The 26,042-nt window shown below is 48.9% G+C and overlaps 1 long non-coding RNA gene across 2 annotated transcripts in view; it reads left to right on the forward strand.

Annotated features, from left to right (window-relative positions):
* LOC132208049 (uncharacterized) overlaps nucleotides 1-23,849 on the forward strand; it is an 86,655-nt gene extending 62,806 nt beyond the window's left edge. The window contains exon 4 of one of the 2 annotated variants that reach the window (XR_009444162.1): nucleotides 23,480-23,849. This is a non-coding gene — a long non-coding RNA (uncharacterized LOC132208049). Of the gene's footprint in view, nucleotides 1-13,132; nucleotides 13,382-23,479 lie in introns of those variants that run through there. The other variant, XR_009444163.1, reaches the window with a different exon arrangement.
* Nucleotides 23,850-26,042: the final 2,193 nt, after the last annotated feature.

Genomic DNA, 26,042 nt, shown 5'->3' on the forward strand with positions numbered 1-26,042 from the left:
ACTGAGTGAAATGGGACGCAGTGACTGAGTGAAATGGGACGCAGTGACTGAGGGAAATGGGACGCAGTGACTGAGGGAAATGGGACGCAGTGACTGAGGGAAATGGGACGCAGTGACTGAGGGAAATGGGACGCAGTGACTGAGGGAAATGGGACGCAGTGACTGAGGGAAATGGGACGCAGTGACTGAGGGAAATGGGACGCAGTGACTGAGGGAAATGGGACGCAGTGACTGAGGGAAATGGGACGCAGTGACTGAGTGAAGTGAGATGCAGTGACTGATGGAGATTGAATGCAGAGCCTGAGGGAAATGAGATGCAGTGACTTTTGGAAATGGGATGCAGTGAGTGATGGAAATGGGATGCAGTGACTGAGTGAAATGTGATGCGTTGACTGATGGAAAGGAGATGCCGTCACTGTGGGAAATGGCATGCAGTGACTGAGTGAAATGGGGAGCTGTGAATGAGTGAAATGGGCTGCAATGACTGAGTGAAATGGGCTGCAATGACTGAGTGAAATGGGGTGCAGTGACTGATGGAAATGGGATGCAGTGACTGCTAAATGGGCTGCAGGGTCTGTTGGAAATGGGATGCAGTGACTGAGGGGAATGGGATGCAGTGACTGAGGGGAATGGGATGCAGCGACTGAGTGAACTGGGATGCAGTGACTGATGGGAATGGGATGCAGTGACTGAGGGAAATGGGATGCAGTGACTGAGGGGAATGGGATGCAGTGACTGAGGGGAATGGGACGCAGTGACTGAGGGGAATGGGACGCAGTGACTGAGGGGAATGGGACGCAGTGACTGAGGGGAATGGGACGCAGTGACTGAGGGGAATGGGACGCAGTGACTGAGGGGAATGGGACGCAGTGACTGAGGGGAATGGGACGCAGTGACTGAGGGGAATGGGACGCAGTGACTGAGGGGAATGGGACGCAGTGACTGAGGGGAATGGGACGCAGTGACTGAGGGGAATGGGACGCAGTGACTGAGGGGAATGGGACGCAGTGACTGAGGGAAATGGGACGCAGTGACTGAGGGAAATGGGACGCAGTGACTGAGGGAAATGGGACGCAGTGACTGAGGGAAATGGGACGCAGTGACTGAGGGAAATGGGACGCAGTGACTGAGGGAAATGGGACGCAGTGACTGAGTGAAGTGAGATGCAGTGACTGAGGGAAATGGGACGCAGTGACTGAGTGAAGTGAGATGCAGTGACTGATGGAGATTGAATGCAGTTACTGAGGGAAATGGGATGCACTGACTGAGGGAAATGGGATCCAGTGACTGAGGGAAATGGGATCCAGTGAATGAGGGAAATGGGATGCAGTGACTGAGGGAAATAGGATGCAGTGACTGAGGGAAATAGGATGCAGTGACTGAGGGTAATGGGATGCAGTGACTGAGGGGAATGGGATGCAGTGACTGAGGGGAATGGGATGCAGTGACTGAGGGGAATGGGATGCAGTGACTGAGGGGAATGGGATGCAGTGACTGAGGGGAATGGGATGCACTGACTGAGTGAAATGGGATGCACTGACTGAGTGAAATGGGATGCACTGACTGAGGGAAATGGGATGCACTGACTGAGGGAAATGGGATGCACTGACTGAGGGAAATGGGATGCACTGACTGAGGGAAATGGGATGCACTGACTGAGGGAAATGGGATCCAGTGACTGAGGGAAATGGGATCCAGTGACTGAGGGAAATGGGATCCAGTGACTGAGGGAAATGGGATCCAGTGACTGAGGGAAATGGGATGCAGTGACTGAGGGAAATGGGATGCTGTGACTTTTGGAAATGGGATGTAGTGACTCTGAGAAATGGGATGCAGTGACCGAGTGAAATGGGATGCCGTGACTGTGTGGCATTGGGTGTGGTGATTGATGGAAATACATTCACTGTCTCAGTTGAATAGGATTCACTGTCTCCATTAACTGGGATGCAGTGAATGAGTGAAGTGGGATGCAGTGAATGAGTGAAGTGGGATGCAGTGAATGAGTGGAGTGGGATGCAGTGACTGAGGGGAATGGGACGCAGTGACTGAGGGGAATGGGACGCAGTGACTGAGTGAACTGGGACGCAGTGACTGAGTGAACTGGGACGCAGTGACTGAGTGAACTGGGACGCAGTGACTGAGTGAACTGGGACGCAGTGACTGAGTGAACTGGGACGCAGTGACTGAGTGAACTGGGACGCAGTGACTGAGTGAACTGGGACGCAGTGACTGAGTGAACTGGGACGCAGTGACTGAGTGAACGGGGACGCAGTGACTGAGTGAACGGGGACGCAGTGACTGAGTGAACGGGGACGCAGTGACTGAGTGAACGGGGACGCAGTGACTGAGTGAACGGGGACGCAGTGACTGAGTGAACGGGGACGCAGTGACTGAGTGAACGGGGACGCAGTGACTGAGTGTCCTGGGATGCAGTGACTGAGTGAAATGGGATGCAGTGACCGTTAAATGGGCGGCAGGGACTGTTGTAAATCTGATGCAGTGACTGAGGGGAATGTGATGCAGTGACTGACGGAAATGGGATGCAGTGACTGAGTGAACTGGAATGCAGTGAATGATTGAACTGGGATGCAGTGCCTAAATGAAATGGGATGCAGTCACTGTGGGAAATGGCATGCTGTGACTGTGGTTAATGCGATGAAGTGACTGAGGGGAATGGGATGCAGTGACTGACTGAAATGGGATGCAGTGACTGGCTGAAATGGGATGCAGTGACTGGCTGAAATGGGATGCAGTGACTGGCTGAAATGGGATGCAGTGACTGGCTGAAATGGGATGCAGTGACTGGCTGAAATGGGATGCAGTGACTGAGTGAAATGGGATGCAGTGACTGAGTGAAATGGGATGCAGTGACTGAGGGAAAGGAGATGCCGTGACTGATAGAAATGGGATGCCGTGACTGATGGAGATGGGATGCAGTGACTGAGTGAAATGAGATGCAGTGACTGTGTGGCATTGGGTGTGGTGATTGATGGAAATACATTCACTGTCTCAGTTGAATAGGATTCACTGTCTCCGTTAAATGGGATGCAGTGACTGAGTGAAATGGGATGCCGTGACTGCGTGAAATGTGATGCAGTGACTGCGTGAAATGGGATGCAGTGACTGCGTGAAATGGGATGCAGTGACTGCGTGAAATGGGATGCAGTGACTGCGTGAAATGGGATGCAGTGACTGCGTGAAATGGGATGCAGTGACTGCGTGAAATGTGATGCAGTGACTGCGTGAAATGGGATGCAGTGGCTGCGTGAAATGGGATGCCGTACCTGACGGAACTTGAATGAAGCGTCAGATGAGAAACGGGATGCAGTGACTGTGTGAAATGGGATGCAGTGACTGCGTGAAATGTGATGCCGTGACGGTGTGAAATGTGATGCCGTGACTGCGTGAAGTGTGATGCAGTGACTGCGTGAAGTGTGATGCAGTGACTGCGTGAAGTGTGATGCAGTGACTGCGTGAAGTGTGATGCAGTGACTGCGTGAAGTGTGATGCAGTGACTGCGTGAAGTGTGATGCAGTGACTGCGTGAAGTGTGATGCAGTGACTGCGTGAAGTGTGATGCAGTGACTGCGTGAAGTGTGATGCAGTGACTGCGTGAAGTGTGATGCAGTGACTGCGTGAAGTGTGATGCAGTGACTGCGTGAAGTGTGATGCAGTGACTGCGTGAAGTGGGATGCAGTGTCTGCGTGAAATGGGATGCAGTGTCTGCGTGAAATGGGATGCAGTGACTGCGGGAAATGGGATGCAGTGACTGCGGGAAATGGGATGCAGTGACTGCGGGAAACGTGATGCTGTGACTGTGGGAAACGTGATGCTGTGACTGTGGGAAACGTGATGCTGTGACTGTGTGAAACGTGATGCTGTGACTGTGTGAAACGGGATGCAGTGACTGTGTGAAACGGGATGCAGTGACTGAGTGAAACGGGATGCAGTGACTGAGTGAAACGGGATGCAGTGACTGAGTGAAATGAGCTGCAGTGAATGAGTGAAGTGGGATGCAGTGAATGAGTGAAGTGGGATGCAGTGAATGAGTGAAGTGAGGTGCAGTGACTGATGGAGATTGAATGCAGTGACTGAGGGAAATGGGATGCAGTGACTGAGGGAAATGGGATGCAGTGACTGAGGGAAATGGGATGCAGTGACTGAGGGAAATGGGATGCAGTGACTGAGTGAACTGGGACGCAGTGACTGAGTGAACTGGGACGCAGTGACTGAGGTGAACTGGGATGCAGTGACTGAGTGAACGGGGATGCAGTGACTGAGTGTCCTGGGATGCAGTGACTGAGTGAAATGGGATGCAGTGAATGATTGAACTGGGATGCAGTGCCTAAATGAAATGGGATGCAGTCACTGTGGGAAATGGCATGCTGTGACTGAGGTTCATGCGATGCAGTGACTGAGGGGAATGCGATGCAGTGACTGACGGAAATGGGATGCAGTGACTGAGTGAACTGGAATGCAGTGAATGATTGAACTGGGATGCATTGTCTGAGTGAAATGGGATGCATTGTCTGAGTGAAATGGGATGCAGTGACTGGCTGAAATGGGATGCAGTGACTGGCTGAAATGGGATGCAGTGACTGGCTGAAATGGGATGTAGTGACTGGCTGAAATGGGATGTAGTGACTGGCTGAAATGGGATGCAGTGACTGGCTGAAATGGGATGCAGTGACTGGCTGAAATGGGATGCAGTGACTGAGTGAAATGGGATGCATTGTCTGAGTGAAATGGGATGCAGTGACTGGCTGAAATGGGATGCAGTGACTGGCTGAAATGGGATGCAGTGACTGGCTGAAATGGGATGCAGTGACTGGCTGAAAGGGGATGCAGTGACTGAGTGAAATGGGATGCAGTGACTGAGTGAAATGGGATGCAGTGACTGAGTGAAATGGGATGCAGTGACTGAGTGAAATGGGATGCAGTGACTGGCTGAAATGGGATGCAGTGACTGGCTGAAATGGGATGCAGTGACTGGCTGAAAGGGGATGCAGTGACTGAGTGAAATGGGATGCAGTGACTGAGTGAAATGGGACGCAGTGACTGAGTGAAATGGGATGCAGTGACTGAGTGAAATGGGATGCAGTGACTGAGTGAAATGGGATGCAGTGACTGAGTGAAATGGGATGCAGTGACTGAGTGAAATGGGATGCAGTGACTGAGGGAAAGGAGATGCAGTGACTGATGGAAATCGGATGCAGTGACTGATGGAAATGGGATGCAATGACTGGAAATGGGATGCCGTGACTGATGGAAATGGGATGCCGTGACTGATGGAGATGGGATGCCGTGACTGATGGAGATGGGATGCAGTGACAGAGTGAAATGGGATGCAGTGACTGTGTGGCATTGGGTGTGGTGATTGATGGAAATACATTCACTGTCTCAGTTGAATAGGATTCACTGTCTCCGTTAAATGGGATGCCGTGACTGAGTGAAATGGGATGCCGTGACTGAGGGAAATGGGATGCCGTGACTGAGTGAAATGGGATGCAGTGACAGATGGAAATTGAATGCAGTGAGAGAGTGAAATTGGATGCAGTGACTGTTTGGAAATGGGATACAGTGACGGAGAGAAATGGGATACAGTGACTGAGGGAAATGGGATGCAGTGACTGAGGAAATGGGATGCAGTACCTGACAGAACTTGAATGCAGCATCAGATGAGAAACAGGATGCAGTGACTGTGTGAATTGGGATGCAGTGACTGCGTGAAATGGGATGCAGTGAATGATTGAAGTGAGATGCAGTGACTGATGGAAAGGAGATGCAGTGACTGAGTGAAATGTGATGCAATGACTGCGTGAAATGTGATGCAGTGACTGCCTGAAATGTGATGCAGTGACTGCGTGAAATGGGATGCCGTGTCTGCGTGAAATGGGATGCAGTGACTTAGGGAAATGGGACACCGTGACTGAGTGAAATGGGATGCAGTAACAGAGTGGAATGCATTGCAGTGACTGATGGAAATTGAATGCAGTGACTGATGGAAATTGGATGCAGTGACTGCGTGAAATGGGATGCAGTGACTGCGTGAAATGGGATGCAGTGACTGCGGGAAACCAGATGAAGTGACTGTGTGAAATGTGATGCTGTGACTGTGTGAAATGTGATGCTGTGACTGTGTGAAATGTGATGCTGTGACTGTGTGAAATGTGATGCTGTGACTGAGGGAAATGGGATGCAGTGACTGAGGGAAATGGGATGCAGTGACTGAGGGAAATGGGATGCAGTGACTGAGGGAAATGGGATGCAGTGACTGAGGTAAAGGAGATGCAGTGACTCTGGCAAATGGAATGCTGTGACTGAGGGTAAGGGGATGCACCGTTTCAGTTCAATGAGATTCACTGTCTCAGTGAATTGGGATGCTGTGACTGAGGGAAAGCTGATGCAGTGACTGTGGGAAATAGGTTGCAGTGACTGAGGGAAATGGGACGCAGTGACTGAGGGAAATGGGATGCACTGACTGAGTGAACTGGGGTGCAGTGACTGAATGAAATGGGATGCAGTGACTGAGGGAAATGGGATGCAGTTACTGAGGGAAATAGGATGCAGTGACTGAGTGAAATGGGATGCAGTGGCTGACGGTAATGGGATGTAGTGACTGAGTGAAATGGGACGCCCAGACTGAGGGAAATGGGATGCACTGACTGAGTGAAATGGGACGCAGTGACTGAGGGAAATAGGATGCAGTGACTGATTGAAATGAGATGCAGTGACTGACTGAAATGGGATGCAGTGACTGAGTGTAATGGGATGCAGTGACTGAGTGAAATGGGATGCGGTGACTGAATGAAATGGGATGCGGTGACTGAGTGAAGTGGGGTGCAGTGGCTGCGTGAAATGGGATGCAGTGACTGAGGGAAATGAGATGCAGTGACTGAGGGAAATGAGATGCAGTGACTGAGGGAAATGAGATGCAGTGACTGAGGGGAAGCAGATGCAGTGACTGTGTGAAATGGGTTGCAGTGACTGTCAGAAATGGTTTGCAGTGACTGAGGGAAATGGGACGCAGTGACTGAGTGTAATGGGACGCAGTGACTCTGGGGACATGGGATGCAGTGACTGTCTGAAATGGGAGGGTGTGACTCACTGAAATGGGAGGGTGTGACTCACTGAAATGGGAGGGCGTGACTCACTGAAATGGGAGGGTGTGACTCACTGAAATGGGAGGGTGTGACTCTCTGAAATGGGAGGGTGTGACTCACTGAAATGGGAGGGTGTGACTCACTGAAATGGGAGGCAGTGACTCACTGAAATGGGAGGCAGTGACTGAGTGAAATGGGATGCAGTCACTGAGTGAAATGGGATGATGTGACCGTGGGAAATGGGATGCAGTGACTGAGGGTAATGGGATGCAGTGACTGACGTAATGGGAAGGAGTGAATGAGGTAATAGGGATGCAGTGCCTGACGGGCCTTGGGGTGCAGTGACTGAGTGAAGTGGGATGCAGTGACTGAGGGAAGTGGGATGTAGTGACTGAGGGAAGTGGGATGTAGTGACCGCATCAGATTTGGAACTGGGTCATGAGCCTGGCCAGGTGTTAGATTTGGAAGTAGGTGATCACCTTGGTGATAGCGATCACAATTCTAAGATAATAAACTGCCAACCTCAGCGATCACAATTCAGTTATGTTTACTTTAGTGATGGAAAGGTAGAGGTGTACACCACTGGGCAAGAGTTATCTGGGGGAAAGGCAATTCTGATGAGATTTGGCAAGATTTTGGGAGCATAGGATGGGGAAGGAAACTGCAAGGGATGGGCACAATAGAAATGTAGAGCTTATTCAAGGAAAAGTTCCTGTGTTTCCTAGATAAGTATGTACCTGTCAGGCCGGGAGGAAGCTGTAGAGCGCGGGAGCCGTGGTTGACGAAGGAAGTGGAATCTCTGGTCAAGAGGAAGCAGAAGGCTTCTGTTACTATAAGATGTGAATGCTCAGTCAGGGTGCTTGAGGGTTACAAGGTAGCCAGGAAAGACCGAAAGAGAGAGCTCAGAAGAGCCAGGAGGAGATTTGAGAAGTTGTTGGTGGATAGGATCAGGGTAAACCGTAAGGTTTTCTATCGGTATTTAAGAAATAAAAGAATGAGAAAAGTAAGATTAGGCCCAATCAAGGATAGTAGTGGGAAGGTGTGTGTGGAGTCAGATGAGACAGGGGAAGCGTGAAATGAATATTTTTCAACAGTATTCACTCTAGAAAACGACAATGTTGTCGAGGAGAATACAGAGATACAGGCTACTGGACTAGGTGGGATTGAGGTTCACAAGGAAGAGGTATTTGAAATCCTACAGAGGGTGAAGACAGCTATGACCCCTGGGCCGGATGGGATTTATCCTCGGATCCTCGGGGAATCCAGGGAGGAGATTGCCGAGCCTTTGGCATTGATCTTTAACTCATCATTGTCTGCAGGAATAGTGCCAGATGACTGGAGGATAGCAATTGTGGTTCCCCTGTTCAAGAAGGGGAGTAGAGACAACCCTGGTAATTATCGGCCAGTGAGCCTTACCTCAGTTGTTGGTAAAGTGTTGGAAAAGGTTCTCAGGGACAGGATTTATAATCATCTAGAAAAGAATAAATTGATTAGGGATAGTCAGCACAGTTTTGTGAAGGGTAGGTCGTGCCTCACAAACCTCATTGAGTTCTTTGAGAAGGTGACCAAACAGATAGCTGAGAGTAAACCGGTTGATGTGGTGTATATGGATTTCAGCAAGGCGTTCGATAAGGTTCCCCATAACAGACTATTGTACAAAATGCAGAGGAATGGAATTGTGGGAGATATAGCAGTTTGGATCGGAAATTGGCCTGCTGAAAGAAGACAGAGGGTGGTAGTTGATGGGAAACGTTCATCCTGGAGACCAGTTTCTGGTGGTACCACAAGGGTCGGTGTTGGGTCCACTGCTGTTTGTCATTTTTATAAATGACCTGGATGAGGGCAGTGAAGGATGAGTTAGTAAATTTGCAGACAACACCAAGATAGGTGGAGTTGTGGATAGTGACAAAGGATTGGTTGCAGAGAGACACAGATAAGCTGCAGAGCTGGTCTGAGAGGTGGCAAATGGAGTTTAATGCAGACAAGCGTGAGGTGATGCACTTCGGCAGGAGTAACCAGAAGGCAAAGTACAGGGCTAATGGTAAGATTCTTAGTAGTATAGATGAGCGGAGAGATCTCGGTGTCCATGAACACAGATCCTTGAAAGTTGCCACCCAGATTGACAGGGCTGTTAAGAAGGCATACAGTGTTTTAGCTTTGATTAATAGAGGGATCGAGTTCCGGAACCAAGAGGTTATGGTGAAGGTGTACAAAACTCTGAAGCGGCCGCATTGGAGTATTGTATACAGTTCTGGTCACCGCATTATAAGAAGGATGTGGAAGCTTTGGAAAGGGTGCAGAGGAGATTTACTAGGATGTTGCCTGGTATGGAGGGAAGGTCTTACGAGGAATGGCTGAGGGACTTGAGGCTGTCTTCATTAGAGAGAAGAAGGTTGAGGGGTGACTTAATTGAAACATATAAAATAATCAGAGGGTGAGATAGGGTGGATAGGGAGAGCCTTTTTCCTAGGATGGTGATGGCGAGCACGAGGGGGCAGAGCTTTAAATTGAGGGGTGAAAGATACAGGACAGATGTCAGAGGTAGTTTGTTTACTCAGAGAGTAGTAAGGGAATGGAACGCTTTGCCTGCAACGGTAGTAGATTCGCCAACTTCAGGTACATTTAAGTGGTCATTGGACAAGCATATGGACGTACATGGAATAGTGCAGGTTAGATGGGCTTGAGATCGGCATGACAGGTCAGCACAAGATCAAGGGCCGAAGGGCCTGTACTGTGCTGTAATGTTCTATGTTCTATCTTCTATGGCTAGCTCTCCCTGTGCTCCGTGTGATTTAACTTCCCTACTGGACTACTGTGAGGAACCTTCTTGAACGCCTTACTGAAACCCATATACGTCCTTGTTTCTGCCTTAATCAATGCTCTTCATTACTACTTTAAAAAACTCATTCAAATTACATGAGTTATGATTTCCTGTGCACATGTGTCCTCGGATCCCATGGACTGTTTCCTGTTCTAACAGTCTTCAAATGGGGAATCTTGTCAAAAGCTCTGCTGAAGCCCAAGTAGACTGTGTCAAATGCATTGCCCTCATCCACACACCTAGTTAGCTCTTCAGTCATAGATTCATAGAGTCATACAGCACCGAATCAGGACCCTCACTCCTAATCATCTGTACTGATCAGGTGTCCCAAACTTAACCGGTCCCATTTGCCTGCGTTTGGTATCCGTCTAAACCTTTCCTCATTGTGTACCTGTCCAAATGTCTTTTAAATACAGAAATTTTATCTGCCTCTACCACGTCTGTTGGCAGCTCATTGCATTCACGCACCACCCTCTGTGTGGGAAAAGTTGCCAGTCGGGTCACTTTTAAATCTTTCCCCTTTCACATTTGAACCTACTCCCTTCTAGCTTTGGACTCCCCTACCTTGGTTATTCCCCTTATCAGTGCCCATCATGATTTTTTACACCTCTGGAAGTCACCCCTTCATCTCCGATACTCCAGGGGAAAAGTCCGAGCCTATCCACCACTCCTCGTAAACCCTCCAGTCCCGGCAATGACCTTTTGTAATTATTTTTGCACTCTGTATAGTTTAACAGCATTCTTCCTCCGGCAGGGTAACCAGAATTCACTGAAGTATTATGACATAGAACATAGAAGATTACAGCGCAGTACAGGCCCTTCGGCCCTCGATGTTGCGCCAACCTGTGAATCCAACCTGAAGCCCATCTAACCGACACTATTCCATTACCATCCATATATTTAGCAATGTTCATTTAAATGCCCTTAAACTTGGCAATCTACTCCTGTTGCAGGCAGGGCATTCCGCACCCATACTACTCTCTGAATAAAGAACCTCCCTCTGACATGTGTCCCATATCTCTCTATCTCCCCTCAATTTAAACCTATCTCCACTCGTGCTCACCATCACCATCGAGGAAAAAGACTATCGCTGTCCACCTCTCTAATCCTCTGATTATCTTGTATGTCTCTATTAAGTTGCCTCTTCACCTTCTTCTGACAAAAACAGCCTCAAGTCCCGAAGCTTTCCCTCATAAGACCTTCCTTCCACACCAGACAAGGTCCTAATAAACCCCCTCCAAATCCTTCCGATAATGTGGCGATCAGAACTGTACGCAATAGTCCAAGCGCGGCCGCACCAGTGTTTTGTATAGCTGCAACATGACCTCATGGCTCCGAAACTCAATCTCTGTACCAATAAAACCTAACACGCCGTACGCCTTCTGAACAAGCCTGTCAATCTGCGTGGCAACTTTCAGGGATCTACGCACATGGACACCGAGATCTCTCTGCTCATCCACACCACCAAGATTCTGGGCAGCACGGTGGCTCAGTGGTTCGCACTGCAGCCTCGGGCAATTGTCTGTGCGAAGTTTGCACGTTCTCCCCGTGTCTGCTTGCATTTCCTCCTGGTGATCCGGTTAAGGCGGATAAGGGAGGGGAGGGGAATATGTGTCTGGTGGCGGCATCCTGCTGGTGGTGGTGGAAATGGTGCCTGAGGTTGGTATGGATGTGGGCATGTGGGTTGATAGGTAAGGTCAAGTGGAACCTTATTGCTATCTTGGGAGGGAAGAGAAAAGGTGAGGGCAAAAGTGCTGGGTTGGACACAGTTGAGGGCCCTGTCGACCACGGAGCCGGAGAATCCTCAGTTGAGGAAGAAGATGGACATTTTGGAGGCTCCCTTGTTGATGTTGGCCTCATGAGAACATGTTCAATGGAGATGGAGGAAGTGAGAGAAGAGGTTGGAGTCTTTACAGAAAGTGGGGTGTGAGGATATATAGACCAGATAGCTGTGAGAGTCAGAGAGTTTGTAATGGATATTAGTGCGAAGCCTACCCCCAGGAATGGAAGCAGAAATGTTGAGGAAGGGAAGGGTAGAGTCAGAGGTAGAGCAGGTGAAAGTGAGGGCAGGACGGAAATTGGAGGCGAAGTTGATGAAGTTTTCCAATTTCAGACAAGAGAGAGAAGCAGCCGGATGATATCATTGATGTATCGGAGAAAGTGTTGTGGGTGGGAATGTCCCACGTACCCCGTGAAGAGACAGGTTTAACTCGGGCCCACGCAGGTGCCCGGAGCTGCTCCTCTTACCCGAAGAAAATGAGAGGAGTTAAACAACAAGTTGTTGAGGGTGAGGATGAGGTCGACCAAGTGGAGGAGGTTGGTGGTGGGAGGGGCATGTTCAGGTCTTTGCTCCAAGAAGAAGGGGACAGCCCGAAGAACCTCCTGGTGGGGAATGGATTTGTAAAGGAATGACACGTTCATGGTAAAGAGGACACAGCTGGAACCGGCAAACTGATGTTTTTAAAACTGCGTAAAATATCAGAGTATTTCTGGATGTACGTGGGCAGTGCTTGGACCAGGGGACAGAAGATTGAGTCAAGGTCGGAAGAGATGAGTTCTGTGGGGCAGGAACAGGCTGAAACAATGGGTCTGCCAGGACAGTCTCATTTGTGGAGTTTTAGGGGGACGTAGGAGCAACCTGTGGGGAGCTGTGGCCTTTCAGCTTGGAAACAGAGGGGGAAGATCACCGGTTAGACCAAGATCAGTTACTGTAGTAGATACAATGGCCCGGTGCGGTCAAGGTCCAGGAGAAGTCGGAGGAGGTATCTGAGAGCTGGCGCTCAGCCTCTGCAAGGTAGACTTCAGCTCACCAGACCACAACAGCACCACCTTATCGGCAGGCTTAATAACAAAGTCAGGGTGAGATATGAGTGCGTGGAGGGCAGTCAGTTGGGCAGGACGTTGGTTGGGTTTGGTGCAGGGAACAGAGAAATTGAGGTGATAGCACGTCGACAGTTCTCAATGAACAGATTGAGTGCACCTGCATCCCCGCCTTAACAATTCTGCACTGAGGGGTGCCATTAACTGTATATTTTTCTGGAATAGTTGATTTCCCAAAGTGGAGCATCTCACATTTAATGGATTAAAATCCACTTGCCGTTTCTGCAACTGATCTGTATCCTTTTATGACGTCTGCACTCATCCTGATTCTCCCAATCATTCTATTGTCTGCAAACTTGCTAACCCATACATCTATATTTTCACCTCAGTCATTTTGTACAGACCACAAACAGCAGAGGTCCCAGCACAGATCCCTGAGGAACACCAATCGTCCTGGATCTACAGCCTGAAAAGCACCATTCCACCTCTTGCCTCTGTCTTCTCTGGGCAAGCCAGTTGTGAATCCAAGCATCCAAGCCACCATTGACTCGGTGCATCTTAATTTTCTGGATGATCCTATCATGAGGCACCTTGTTGAAAGTATTGCTAAAATCCGTGTCAACAATATCCACTGCTCTACCTTCATTGATCACATTCGTCACCTCCTCAAAAAATTCAGTCAAGTTAGGAACACATGACCTGCCCTGCACAAAGCCATGCTGACTGTCCCGAATGAGGCCATGCTGTTCCAAATACAGATAAATACAATCCCTAAGAATTCTCTCCAATAGCTTCCCAATGAACGATGAGAAACTCGCTAGTCGAGAGTTTCCTGGATTGACCCTATTTCCCTTCTTGAACAGAAGAAGAACATTTAGCAACTTGCTGATCCTCCAGTACCCCTCCAGTGGCTACCAAGGATACAAAGATATTGCTGAATGCCCCGACAATCTCTTCTCTCACCTCGCTCAAAAACCTTGAGGAGATACCATTGGGTCCTGAGGACTTAGCCACCTTAATGCTCTTTCTTGATTTCAAAATGCTGTTATCACATGAGCATGCTCCACACAAATCCCACTATCCTCCATACCCTTCGCCTGAGTGAATAGTGATGCACGGACTTAATTTAGGATCTTGCCCACATCCTCTGCTTCCAAACACAAGTTCCCTCCTTTATCCTGAATGGTCGTACCTTCTTGCTATTTATCCCCTTGTTTTAGATGTATGCACAGATTGCCTTGGGATTTCCTTCAACCCTCCTTGCCAAGGTCATTTGATCGCCTTTCTTTTTCTGCTTTCTTTATGTCAGCCCTGTTCGATTTTAGCTTCCTAAACCTGACATATTTTTGTTTTTCCCTTTTGACTAACTTCACAACCTCCCCAATTATCCAAGGGTCTTTTACCTTGCCATCGTTGTCCTTCCTCCTTCCTGATCCTAAACTCATAAGCAGGCCTTTAAACAATTCCCATATGGCTCCTCCCAATTAACACTCCCCAGCTCCTACCTAAAATTGATATAATTTACTCTCCCCCAAGGTCCTGACTTATACTTCTTCATAGCAATCTTAAAATTTAAGGAGTTGTGATCACTATTTCCAAAATGCTTTCCCAACCTTCTCACCAGTTACCTGACCAGGACAAAGTCCAGTATGGCCCATCTTCTATCCACATACTGTGTCAAGAAACTCTCTTGGATAGAGTTTACAAATTCAGCCTCATTTAAACTCTTGTTGTAAGGGAGTCCCAGTCAATACCGTGGAGGTTAAATTCACTGACTGTGACAACTCTGACTTATTGCATCGTTTCAAAAGCTGCCTACATCTTTGTTCCTCAGTGTGTCAGTGGCAAAAGGGGAGCAGGCTATTAGTTTAATCTGATCAGAGTGATTGTGTCTATCTTATTTTTGAACGCTACCTCTGTTGCCTCAGTGGGCAAGCCCTCCAGAATGTCCTTTCTAGGTACAGATGTAACATTTCCCACAGGTTAGGAGTGCACCTCCTTCTTTTATCTTCCCCTCTATCTTGTCTCAAGCAATGAAACCCTGGAACATTGAGCACCCAGTCCGGTCTCTGTCTCAACCAAGCCTCTGTAATGGCCTCAACATCAGAGTCCCATGTACTGATCTAGGCTCTAAGCTCATCTGCCTTACCTGTAATACTCCTGGCAGTGAAATAAACATATTTCAGCTTGTTCGTGCCATCATGTTCATGTACCTGTCTCCGACTGCCATTCTTTTCTGATTTATTGGTCCTAGCATGTACCTGCCATCAATTCATCTACTTGCTGACCTGCTGCTCTGGTTCCCAGCTGCCTGCCAGTCTTTAAATCCTCCCAAGTAGCACGAGCAAACCTCCCTGTGAGGGTATTTGTTCCCATTCAGTTTAGGTGCAACCCATCCCTCTTACACAGGTCACCCCTTGCCCAAGAAGCGGGCGCAATTATCCATGAACCTGAAAGCCTGCCCCCAGTACCAGCTCCTTAACCAATGCATTCATCTCACCTATCTTTCTCTGACTTAACTCACTAACATGTGGCACTCGTGGCAACCCATAAATTATTACCCTCTAGGTCCTGCCTTTCAGCCTCTTTGCTAACTCCTTGTACACAGTCCACAGGATCTCATCCCTCTTTCTACCTACGTCATTGGCACCAATGTGCACAATGGCCTCTGGCTGCTCACCCTCCCCCTTAAGAATTTCTTGCAACCACTCAGAGATGTCCTTGACCTTTGCACCAGGGAAGCAACACACAGCCCTGGTATCTCAAATGTGGCTACAGAAACTATGCCCCCAACGAATGAGTCTCCAACCACGATCACTCACTTGGATTTGCCTGACCCTGTCCCACAGCAGGGCGGTTTGTACCACGGACCTGGCAGCTGCTGATTATATAACCGTTGCAGTTTAGTTTTAGATCAGTGTTAACCTTGATTAAGTGGATAGCCAAGCACCTCAGTGGGCGACAGTACAGGAGAATTAAATTCTTAAGCTCACGGATTCTGTGAGAGTCAAAGACAAGCACTGAATTTTTCTAACCTCATTTCCAACACCTGGCCCATTACCCTGCATGGCTTGGATAACACTTGCACATTTAAAAAAATGTAAGGATGATGTGAGGGTAAGGACATGGAATTTTGTGATATGGTCATATTCGCTCTTGTTGGAGCTGATTGCTGCTTCGCACTTGTATGGTGCAAATGTTACTTATCCTTTATCAGGCCAAGCCTGATCGTTGTCCAAGTCTCACTGTATTTTCTCATCGTTGACTTCACTGTTGGAAAAGTCATGAATTCTGCTGGACACCTGGACAATATTCAATGAATGTTCATGTCTCCACTTTGGTTCAAATGAAGACATGACTTCAACCAGTGCAGGTATCCAGTGAATGCCACTGACTCAATTTTCTATTCCTCTGCTTAACACCACATTCAATCAGAAGTTGCCTTGGTGGAAATGACAGATTGCACTTTCCTTCCTTTTCAAGCTCAGGATCTCTGATCATATTTGTGGTAAATCCTGAACGAGGTTACGAGAAGTGTGGCATGACGAAAAGTAAACTGAGCCTAAGTGTGCAGCTGTTTGATAGCACTGTCATCCAGATGTTGCATTACTTTGCTGATGATTGAGAATACATTGAGGTCATAATTGGTCAGGACAATTTGTCTGCCGATTGCGTGATAGGTCATCTTTCTCTGAAATGTGAGTGTTGCAAGTGTTTAAAAATGTACTGGAAAACATTTACTGTTGGTGTGGCGACCTTGGGGCACATTGTTCCAGTACAGTTTGTGGGATGCTGCCAGGTGCCATGGCATTTGCAGTATCCGGAACATTCAGTCTTGTCATTGCATGAAATAATTTGAATTGCGTGTAAGTTAAGATCTGTGATGCCTCCTCAGGATGAGGGCAAGAAGATCATCCAGACTGGTGAATGGTTTCATCTGCTCCTTCACCTTTTGTTCGTAACATCTTGTAATAACTGCCATGTAGCCTGATGTGAAACTAAAGCTCACCTTGATTCATTTGCATTTGAAGGTGCCTATTTTTCCCAAACAAAAGGACCCATCACTGAGCGGAAAATATGGAGAATGTTGGAGACATCAGTGGTGAGATAATGCTGGATCTTGACCAGCAAAACCATTGTTGTGTTGGTGAAATGCAAACAAAAATCTATATGATGTAAACTTTATTCTCAGCTAATCCCTTTAACAAATGACAGATTGTGATGTTGGTTCCTGGAAAGCCTCCATTGTTGGAGGACGAGAAGCCGGATCCAATTGAAGCAGCACAGGCTTCTGCGATGACTGTGGAAACCACTGCTTATGCCTTGCTTCAAGCATTGTCAAGGAATGATATTGACTATGCAACACCGATTGCGAGGTGGCTAACGATGCAACAGAACTATGGTGGTGGATTTCACTCGACGCAGGTAAATGCTTGAGATCACAAGAACAGGCATTCAGATATTTCCATTGATCATGTTACTAACTGGTGGTTGTTGCAGTTTGCAATCAAACTGGGCACTGCATTTTCATCTGCAGGTTTGGTGCATTGGCACAAATTCCAGTTCTTCAATGGTGTTAATCCTTGGTTAAATTCTTACATGCACTTTGCCTGTGCATCACTTTTCCTCTTGGCATTGTCCTTGAAAACTATCTGTTTCTGTAAACCTTCACTTAATTGTCGTAGGATCATTGAGGGACAGCATAATAGAGTGCCATGGCAATGGAACAGACCCTTCAGCAAATTGTATGTGCCCTCACAAGATGCAAGTCCCGAACTATTCTCATCACATTTCCCAGCACTCGACCCAGAGCCTTGTATGCCTTGGCATCGCAAATGCCAATCAAAGACTTGTTAAATGTTATCATGCTTTCTGCCTCTACCACCCACACAGTCGGTGCGTTCCACATTCTCACCACAGTTTGGGTGCAAAAACAAGTAAGTTTCCTCAAGAGATAGTAGGAACTTGCCAATGCTGGAGAATCTGAGAGAGCAAGGTGTAGAACTGGATGAACACAGTGGGCCGAGCAGCATCAGAGAAGCAAGAAAGCTGACGTTTCGGGTCGAGACCCTTCTTCAAAAATGGGGGAGGAGAAGGGGATTCTGAAAAAAATAGGGAGAAGTGGGGAGGCAGATAGAAGATTGGTAAAGGAGAAGTTAGGTGAACTGTCCTGTGCTGTCCACTCACTGTCCCCTGCTCCAGAATCATAGAATAAGAGAATTCTCCAGAATTAGACCATAAGGCCATGAGACATAGGAGTGGAGGTAAGGCCATTCGCCCCATCAAGTCCACTCCACCATTTAAATCATGGCTGATGGGCATTTTTACACCACTTCCCTGCACTCTCCGCGTAGCCCTTGATTCCTTTTGAGATCAAGAATTTGTCGATCTCTGCCTTGAAGGCGTCCAACATCCCGGCCTGCACTGCACTCTGCGGCAATGAATTCCACAAGCCCACCACTTTCTGCCTGAAGAAATGTTGTTTGATTTCAGTTTTAAATTGAACCCCTCGAATTTTAAGGCTGTGCCCACGGGTCCTCGTCTCCCCTCCTAACGCAAACAACCTCCTAGCGTCCACCTCTTCTAAACCATACATTATCTTGTAAGTTTTTATTCGTTCTCCCCTCAACCTTCTAAACTCTAGTGAGTACAATCCCAGGATCCTTAGCCATTCATCATAGGTTAAGCCTACCGTTCCAGGGATCATCCGTGTGAATTGAACAACCACTTCATTCCATTGTGTCTGTAACCACTGAAGCCACACTAAGTTCACATTCGGCTCATGTTTTAGCAATAGGCCTGTTGCCTTGAATGTTATTTCATTTTAAGTGCTGTACCAACCCTTTTTCTTTAATGTGAAAAGATTATCCACCACCTCAACTAAAGTCCCAGACAATGAATTCCAAACCCCCAGCACCTTCTGGGTGTCTTTTCTTTCCTGAAATTCCTTCTGAGCCTTTTAGCTTAAATGTATGTATCTCTTCCCCCCCGTCCCCCCGCCCCCCCGACCTCCCACCCCATGAATGGTCGTTCTGCTTCCCTCGCCTAGACCCATCAGAATGCAGACCGTTTTTTCAGGACCTTCTTCAACCTTCCCTATTCGGAAGAAAACAAGCCAACCTTATCCAGATAAAACAGTGATGCTGCCTAGCCTGCAGTGTGTTATCTCAGACTCCAGCATTGCCAGTTCCTGTTATCTCAAACTTATCCAGACTCTCCATCGAGTTAAAATGCTTCACTCCCTCAGAACAACCTGATGAATGTCCTCCACACATGCTCAAATGCAATCACCTCTTTTCTATAATGAAGAGACCATCAGAACATAGAGCATTACAGCGCCGTACAGGCCGTTCGGCCCTCGATGTTGTGCCGACCTGTCATGCCGATCTGAAGCCCATCTAACCTACACTATTCCATGTACGTCCATGTGCTCATCCAATGACGACTTAAATGTACCGAAAGTTGGCGAATCTCCGACTGTTGCAAGCAAAGCATTCCATTCCCTTACTACTCTCTGAGTAAAGAAAGCGCAAAGTCCAGTTTAGAATAACAAGCTCACAAGAGAGATGACCTGGTTTTAGATATCACTCGGGGCCACAGGCTCAGAGACAAAGCAAGACGACTCTGCGATTTGATGTAGAAACTGCTGACACTCCAAAGCCTGCAGCCCTCCTCCAATTCTCAAGTCAGAAGTGTGTCAATGACGGTGCAGATCCAACAACACTGAAAACAATCTTGAGTCTGGGCCAAAGCAGCCCCTTGATTGGCACCGTATCCATTCTCTCCACAGCCAACTCCAAGAGACAATAATGTGTCCCTGTACAAGATGCACTGCCACATTTTTTACCCACTATTCTGACACACACCTTTCCAGACTTAGAAAACTCATCTTCAAGGGCAAGGACATCAGACATGGTAGCACTAACCCCAGTAAAAATCACCTCCAAGCTGCTCACAAACTTATTTGGAAATGAATGGTTGTTACTGAGTCAATCTTCGTCATCTCTTTTGGAACAGCATTGTGGGTCTCTGTACAGCAACATGAAGCTGTTCAAGAAGTCAGTTCATGCTGGACAATCAGCAACAGCTGTGTCTCATTAAAGAATAAACAAATCGGAAAGAAATCCATCTGAGAGTCACAGGCAAATGGGTACTTTTTTTGTTCACTCAGCAGATTGTGGGCTATTACCAATTTTGAAAATGACAAATGAAGCTTTTGTTTGGGTGGGTATTGACAGCAGCTGCCCCCAAAATAAAAAGAAAATGGGAACTGCAGATGCTGGAGAATCCAAGATAACAAAGTGTGGAGCTGGATGAACACAGCAGGCCAAGCAGCATCTCAGGAACACAAAAGCTGACATTTCGGGCAGAGACCCTTCATCAGAAAAGAGGGAGGAGCTCTGAAATAAACAGGGAGAGGGGGAAGGCAGATTGAAGATGGACAGAGGGGAAGATGGGTGCAGAGGAGACAGACGAGCAATAAGGAAGGAGAGGATCAAATATGAAGGTAGGCTAGCTAGTCATATTAGAAATCACAGTGAAAGCTTCTTTCAATACATAAGAAACAAACATGAGGGAAAAGTAGACAGTGGGCCGCTCCAAATTGATGCTGGAAGGCTAGTGATGGGAGATAAGGAAGTAGCTGAAGGACTTAATAAGTACTTTGCGTCAGTCTTCACAGTGGAAGACATGAGTAGTATGCCAACACTTAGGGAGAGTCAGGGGGCAAAGTTGAGTACGGTAGGCATTACAAAAGAGAAAGTGCTAGAAAAGCTAAAAGGTCTAAAAATTGCTAAATCTCCTGGCCCCGAAGGGCTACATCCTAGAGTTCTGAGGAAGGTGGCTGAGGAAATAGCAGAGGCTTTGGATGTGATCTTTCAAAAGTCCCTGGAGTCAGGGTAAGTCCCAGATGATTGGAAAATTGATGTTGTAACCCCCTTGTTTAAGAAAGAATCAAGGCAAAAGATGGAAAATTACAGGCCGATTAACCTGACTTCGGTAGTTAATAAAATTCTTGAATCATTGTCAAGGATGAGATTTTGAAATTCCTGGAAGTGCAGGGTCAGATTAGAACAAGTCAGCATGGATGTAGTAAGGGGAGGTCGTGCCTGCCAAACCTGTTAGAATTCTTTGAAGAGGTAACAAGTATGTTAGCCCAGGGAAACCCAGTGGATGTTATCTATCTAGACTTCCAAAAGGCCTTACGTAAGTGTCTTACGGGAGGCTGCTGAGCAAGGTGAGGGCCCATGGTGTTCGAGATGAGCTACTGGCTTGGATTGAGGATTGGCTGTCTGATAGAAGGCAGAGAGTTGGGATAAAAGGCTGTTTTTCGGCATGGCAACCGGTGACGATTGGTGTCGCAGGTTTCGGTGTCGGGGCCGCAGCTGTACACCTTACGTATTGATGATCTGGATGAAGGGACCGGGGTCATTCTGGCGAAGTTTTCCGATGATACGAAGATAGGTGGACAGGCAGGTAGTACTGAGGAGGTGGAGAAGCGGCAGAAAGAGTTAGACAGTTTAGGAGAGTGGTCCAGGAAATGGCTGATGAAATTCAATGTGGGGTTTTGCACTTTGGTAAAAAGAATACGGGCATGGACTATTTTCTAAATGGTGAGAAAATTCGTAAAGCTCAAGTACAAAGGAATCTAGAAGTGTTGGTCCAGGATTCTCTAAAGGTTAACTTGCAGGTAGAGTCCGTAATTAAGAAAGCGAATGTAATGTTGTCCTTTATCGCAAGAGGGTTGGAATATAAAAGCAGCGATGTGCTTCTGAGGCTTTATAAAGCTCTAGTTAGGCCCCATTTAGAATACCATGTCCAATTTTGAGCCCCACAGCTCAGAAAGGACATACTAGCCCTGGAGCGTGTCCAGCGGAGATTCACACGGATGATCCCTGGAGTGGTAGGTTTGACATATGATGAACGGCTAAGGATCCTGGGATTGTACTCATCAGAGTTGAGAAGGTTGAGGGGAGATGTAATAGAAACTTACAACATAATGTCTGCCTCGGAAGTGGTGGATGCTAGGAAGTTGTTTCCGTGAGGCCGGGAGACTAGGACCCGTGGGCACAGCCTTAAAATTAGAGGGGGTAAATTTGAAACGGAAATGAGATGACAATTGTAAAGCCAGAGAGTGGCGGGCTTGTGGAAATCATTGCCACGGAGTGCAGTCGGGGCCAGGACGTTGGATGCCTTCGAGGCAGAGATCGACTAATTCTTGATCTCACGAGGAATCAAGGGCAACGGGGAGAGTTCAGGGAAGTGGAGTTGAAATGCCCCTGAGCCATGATTTAAATGGTTGAGTGGACTTGATAGGCCGAATGGCCCTACTTGCACTCCGATGTCTTCTGGTCTTAAGGAAAAGGGGCGGACATGAAGCCAGTAGAGGTGAGTGTGGGTGTGGAGGTAGGGAGGGGTTAGGTCAGTCTGGGGAGGACGGACAGGTCAAGGGGGCGGGAAGAGGTTTGGAGGTCGGGAATGGGGGTTTGGCTTGAGCTGGGAGGAGGGGATCGGTCAGAGGAAGAACAGATTAGGGGACGAGCTGGGCTGGTTTTGGGATGCAGTGGTGGGAGGGGAGATTTTGGAGCTTGTGAAATCCACGTTGATAGCATTGGTCTGCAGAGCTCCCAAGGCTCAGTTAAGGAAGGACAATAAACACTGGCCAGTCAGTCATACATCCAGCAAAAAAAGTTTATTTTTTCTTAAAAAAAGGATGCACCTGTTAATCAAGTGGCAAAGCATTATCGAGTTTTGAGAAGATTTGTAGCTCAGGGTTGAGGTTCTGGATGTAAGATTGCTCACTGAGCTGGAAGGTTAGTTTGCAGACGTTTCGGCCCCATTCCGGGTAAAATCTTCAGGGAGCATCCGGGGAAGCGCTGGAGTTAGGTCCCGCCTTCTCTTTAAGTGTTCCGGTTTCCTTGGGTTGGTGATGTCATTTCCGGTTCCTTTTCTCAGAGGATGGGAGGGGGATTTGGCGCCAACGTGTTCTCCCGAGTGTAGTTTGTGTGTGGCATGAACTGCCAGAGGAGTGACAGAGGCTGTTATACTCACAGTAATGAGAAGTCACCTGCAGGGACACATGAATAGGAAGGGGCTGGAGCGATATGGGCTCCAGGCTGGCAAACAGAACAAGTCAGTTACGGTGTCTGGTCGGCCTGGCGGAGTTGGACTGAAGGGTCTGTTTCCCTGCTGTACAACTCTACGACTCTGTGTCTCTCTCTCCCATTTTCTCCAAACCCACCCCCCGCCACACACACAATCTCTGTCTCTCCATCTCTCTGTGTGTGCCTCACTCTATGTCTCTGTCTCTCTCTGTCGTCTTGTCTCTGCCACCTCGCTGTGCACTTCTGTCTCTCTCCTCTCTCCTCTCTCACTCTGTCTCTTTGGTCTCTGTGTGCGCCCCTCTCTATCTCTCGTCTTGTATCTGGCTCCCTCTGTGTGTGCTTCTGCCGTTCTCTCTCCCCTGTCTCCCCTGTCTCTCCGTCTCTCCCTGTGAACCTCTCTCTGTCCCCTCTCCCCCGCCCCCCTGTGTCTCTCTTCCTCTCTATCCGAGCCTCTCCACCCGCTCAGCAGGGAGCATTGTGAGTTTTTTTGAACGAAGTTTCAAAATCTCTATTTAAACCCAACCCATCCGCAATCAGACTGCATTTCTCATCCCCCCTCTCTCTCACACACACACACACACACACACACACACACACACACACACACAGAGTCTGTCTCTTTCTCCCTCTCAGTAAATCCCCTTCCTCTCCTGTTCCTACTCACGCCTTTCCCCCGCTCTCCGTCGGCGACGAGTCCGCTGTCTGGATCCCTTTTCCCAGGAGGGTTCTGAGGACCCAGCTGTTCGGCAGCGGGGATCATCGCACCACGCTCCCGGACCCCTACAACCTCATGTTCTCCAGCGGCCTCCAGCATGACCACCGGGCTGGGAGCAGGCATCCGGGCTGCTGGAGCGCTCGCTGCTCAGTGGCTCGGCCCTGCGTCGGGAGCGGGGATCCAAGGTGGGAGAAGGCCTCTTCACCCGGCGCCTGGGCACAGCTGCCTGGCACCGAGCCCGAGCATCCGGCCACGGGTCTGCGACGCCTTCCGTAGCTGAGCAGCCTACAACTATGTCCTACTGCAAGGTAAGCGGGGGGTGGTGGTTTGGGGTGAAGGGAGGATTGGGGACATGAGCACGGTCCCTGTTTCACATCGTGCGCCGCTCCTATCCCAAAGCGAGGTGTTGGGAATGGATGTTTTGCGGGTGAGAATTCCCCTCCCCGGGTGAGGGGAAGGCTGGGGACATTGGGAGGGTGTCTATTATCCAGCCTTGCACGGGTTTCCGTAGCCGACCAGCCTGCAGCTCTCGTACCACATGGCAAAGGGAAGGAGGCGGATGGGATGGGGTCGGGGTTGGAGGATAGCCGTCCTGGAAGTGAGTGGACATGGGGAGAGTCACTATTGTACAGCCCAGTGACTGAGTGGCCGACAGCTACTGTAAAAGGGTCGGATTAGGAGAGGGGTGTTGTAGGGAGGTTTGGGGTCACGGGCAGCGCCGCTTTCTGCAGCCGAACAGCCATTGCCACAAGATTGGATGGGAGGAGGTGTTTTAGGAGTGAAGGGATGCCCCCTCCCCCTGCTGCTGTGGGAAGTAGGTTCTTTATCGCACAGCCCTCCGTAGTCAAATAGCACCCCGGCAACAAGGTGAGAAGGCAGGAGGGGCTCCCGGGGATGAGGGAAGGACACAACCACTGTCAGTATAAGGCTAGGGGGTGATCATACCCCTTCCTGGGGCTGAGGGGAGCTCCTGATGCCAAGCGAACAGCCGAGATGGAGCCGCAGCTCTCCAACCTCAAGGGGACCCTGTCTCAGAGGCTGGAGCATTTCCAGCCGGAGCTCTGAGGGAAAGGGTCATCGCACCCAAAACGCTACCTCGGGACTTTTTCTTCACAGATGCTGAGCATTTCCAGCACCTTGTGTTTGCATTTCCACCCGGAGGTGGGTTTGTGGAGAGACACCATGGGACGGGAATGGGTGTGGGGTTTGGTGGGACAGTCGCAGAGACTGTCGAGAGAGACAGAGAGACAACCCCTGTGTCAGGGTTTGGAAAATCTCCGGCAGTTCTTCATTTCTGTCTCAGCCGAAGGCGCTGCGTGCTTCGGTTTCCTTTCCTCTTGTACTCTCTCCCCCTGTGAATAAAGCCAGAGTGAGTTTGTGGGCGGAGAGAGAGAGAGAAGGGACAGAAAGATGGAAATAAGGGAACATGACAAGGGAGTGAAATTAGAGCCAGCAGAGGTGAGAGAGGGGGAGAGAATCAGAGGAAGGGAGGAAGAGCAAGAAAACACAAACAAAGGAGAATGGGGGGGTAACAAGGTGTTGATGTGGATGAACACAGCAGGACAAGCAGCATCAGGGACGCAGGGAAGCTGATGTCAGAGATGATGGGAACTGCAGATGCTGGAGAATCCAACATAATAAAATGTGAGGCTGGATGAACACAGCAGACCAAGCAGCATCTCAGGAGCACAAAAGCTGACGTTTCGGGCCTAGACCCTTCATCAGAGACGGGGATGGGGTGAGGGTTCTGGAATAAATAGGGAGAGAGGGGGAGGCGGACCGAAGATGGAGAGAAAAGAAGATAGGTGGAGAGAGTATAGGTGGGGAGGTAGGGAGGGGAGAGGTCAGTCCAGGGAAGACGGACAGGTCAAGGAGGTGGGATGCGGTTAGTAGGTAGATGGGGGTGCGGCTTGGGGTGGGAGGAAGGGATGGGTGAGAGGAAGAACCGGTTAGGGAGGCAGAGACAGGTTGGACTGGTTTTGGGATGCAGTGGGTGGAGGGGAAGAGCTGGGCTGGTTGTGTGGTGCAGTGGGGGGAGGGGACGAACTGGGCTGGTTTCGGGATGCGGTTGGGGAAGGGGAGATTTTGAAACTGGTGAAGTCCACATTGATACCATTAGGCTGCAGGGTTCCCAGGCGGAATATGAGTTGCTGTTCCTGCAACCTTCGGGTGGCTGGCATCATTGTGGCACTGCAGGAGCCCCATGATGGACATGTCATCTAAAGAATGGGAGGGGGAGTGGAAATGGTTTGCGACTGGGAGGTGCAGTTGTTTGTTGCAAACTGAGCGGAGGTGTTCTGCAAAGCGGTCCCCAAGCCTCTTCTTGGTTTCCCCAATGTAGAGGAAGCCACACCGGGTACAGTGGATGCAGTATACCACATTGGCAGATGTGCAGGTGAACCTCTGCATAATGTGGAATGTCATCTTGGGGCCTGGGATAGGGGTGAGGGAGGAGGTGTGGGGGCAAGTGTAGCATTTCCT

This window comes from Stegostoma tigrinum, unplaced genomic scaffold (assembly GCF_030684315.1).
Source record: "Stegostoma tigrinum isolate sSteTig4 unplaced genomic scaffold, sSteTig4.hap1 scaffold_268, whole genome shotgun sequence".
Lineage (NCBI taxonomy): Eukaryota > Metazoa > Chordata > Chondrichthyes > Orectolobiformes > Stegostomatidae > Stegostoma > Stegostoma tigrinum.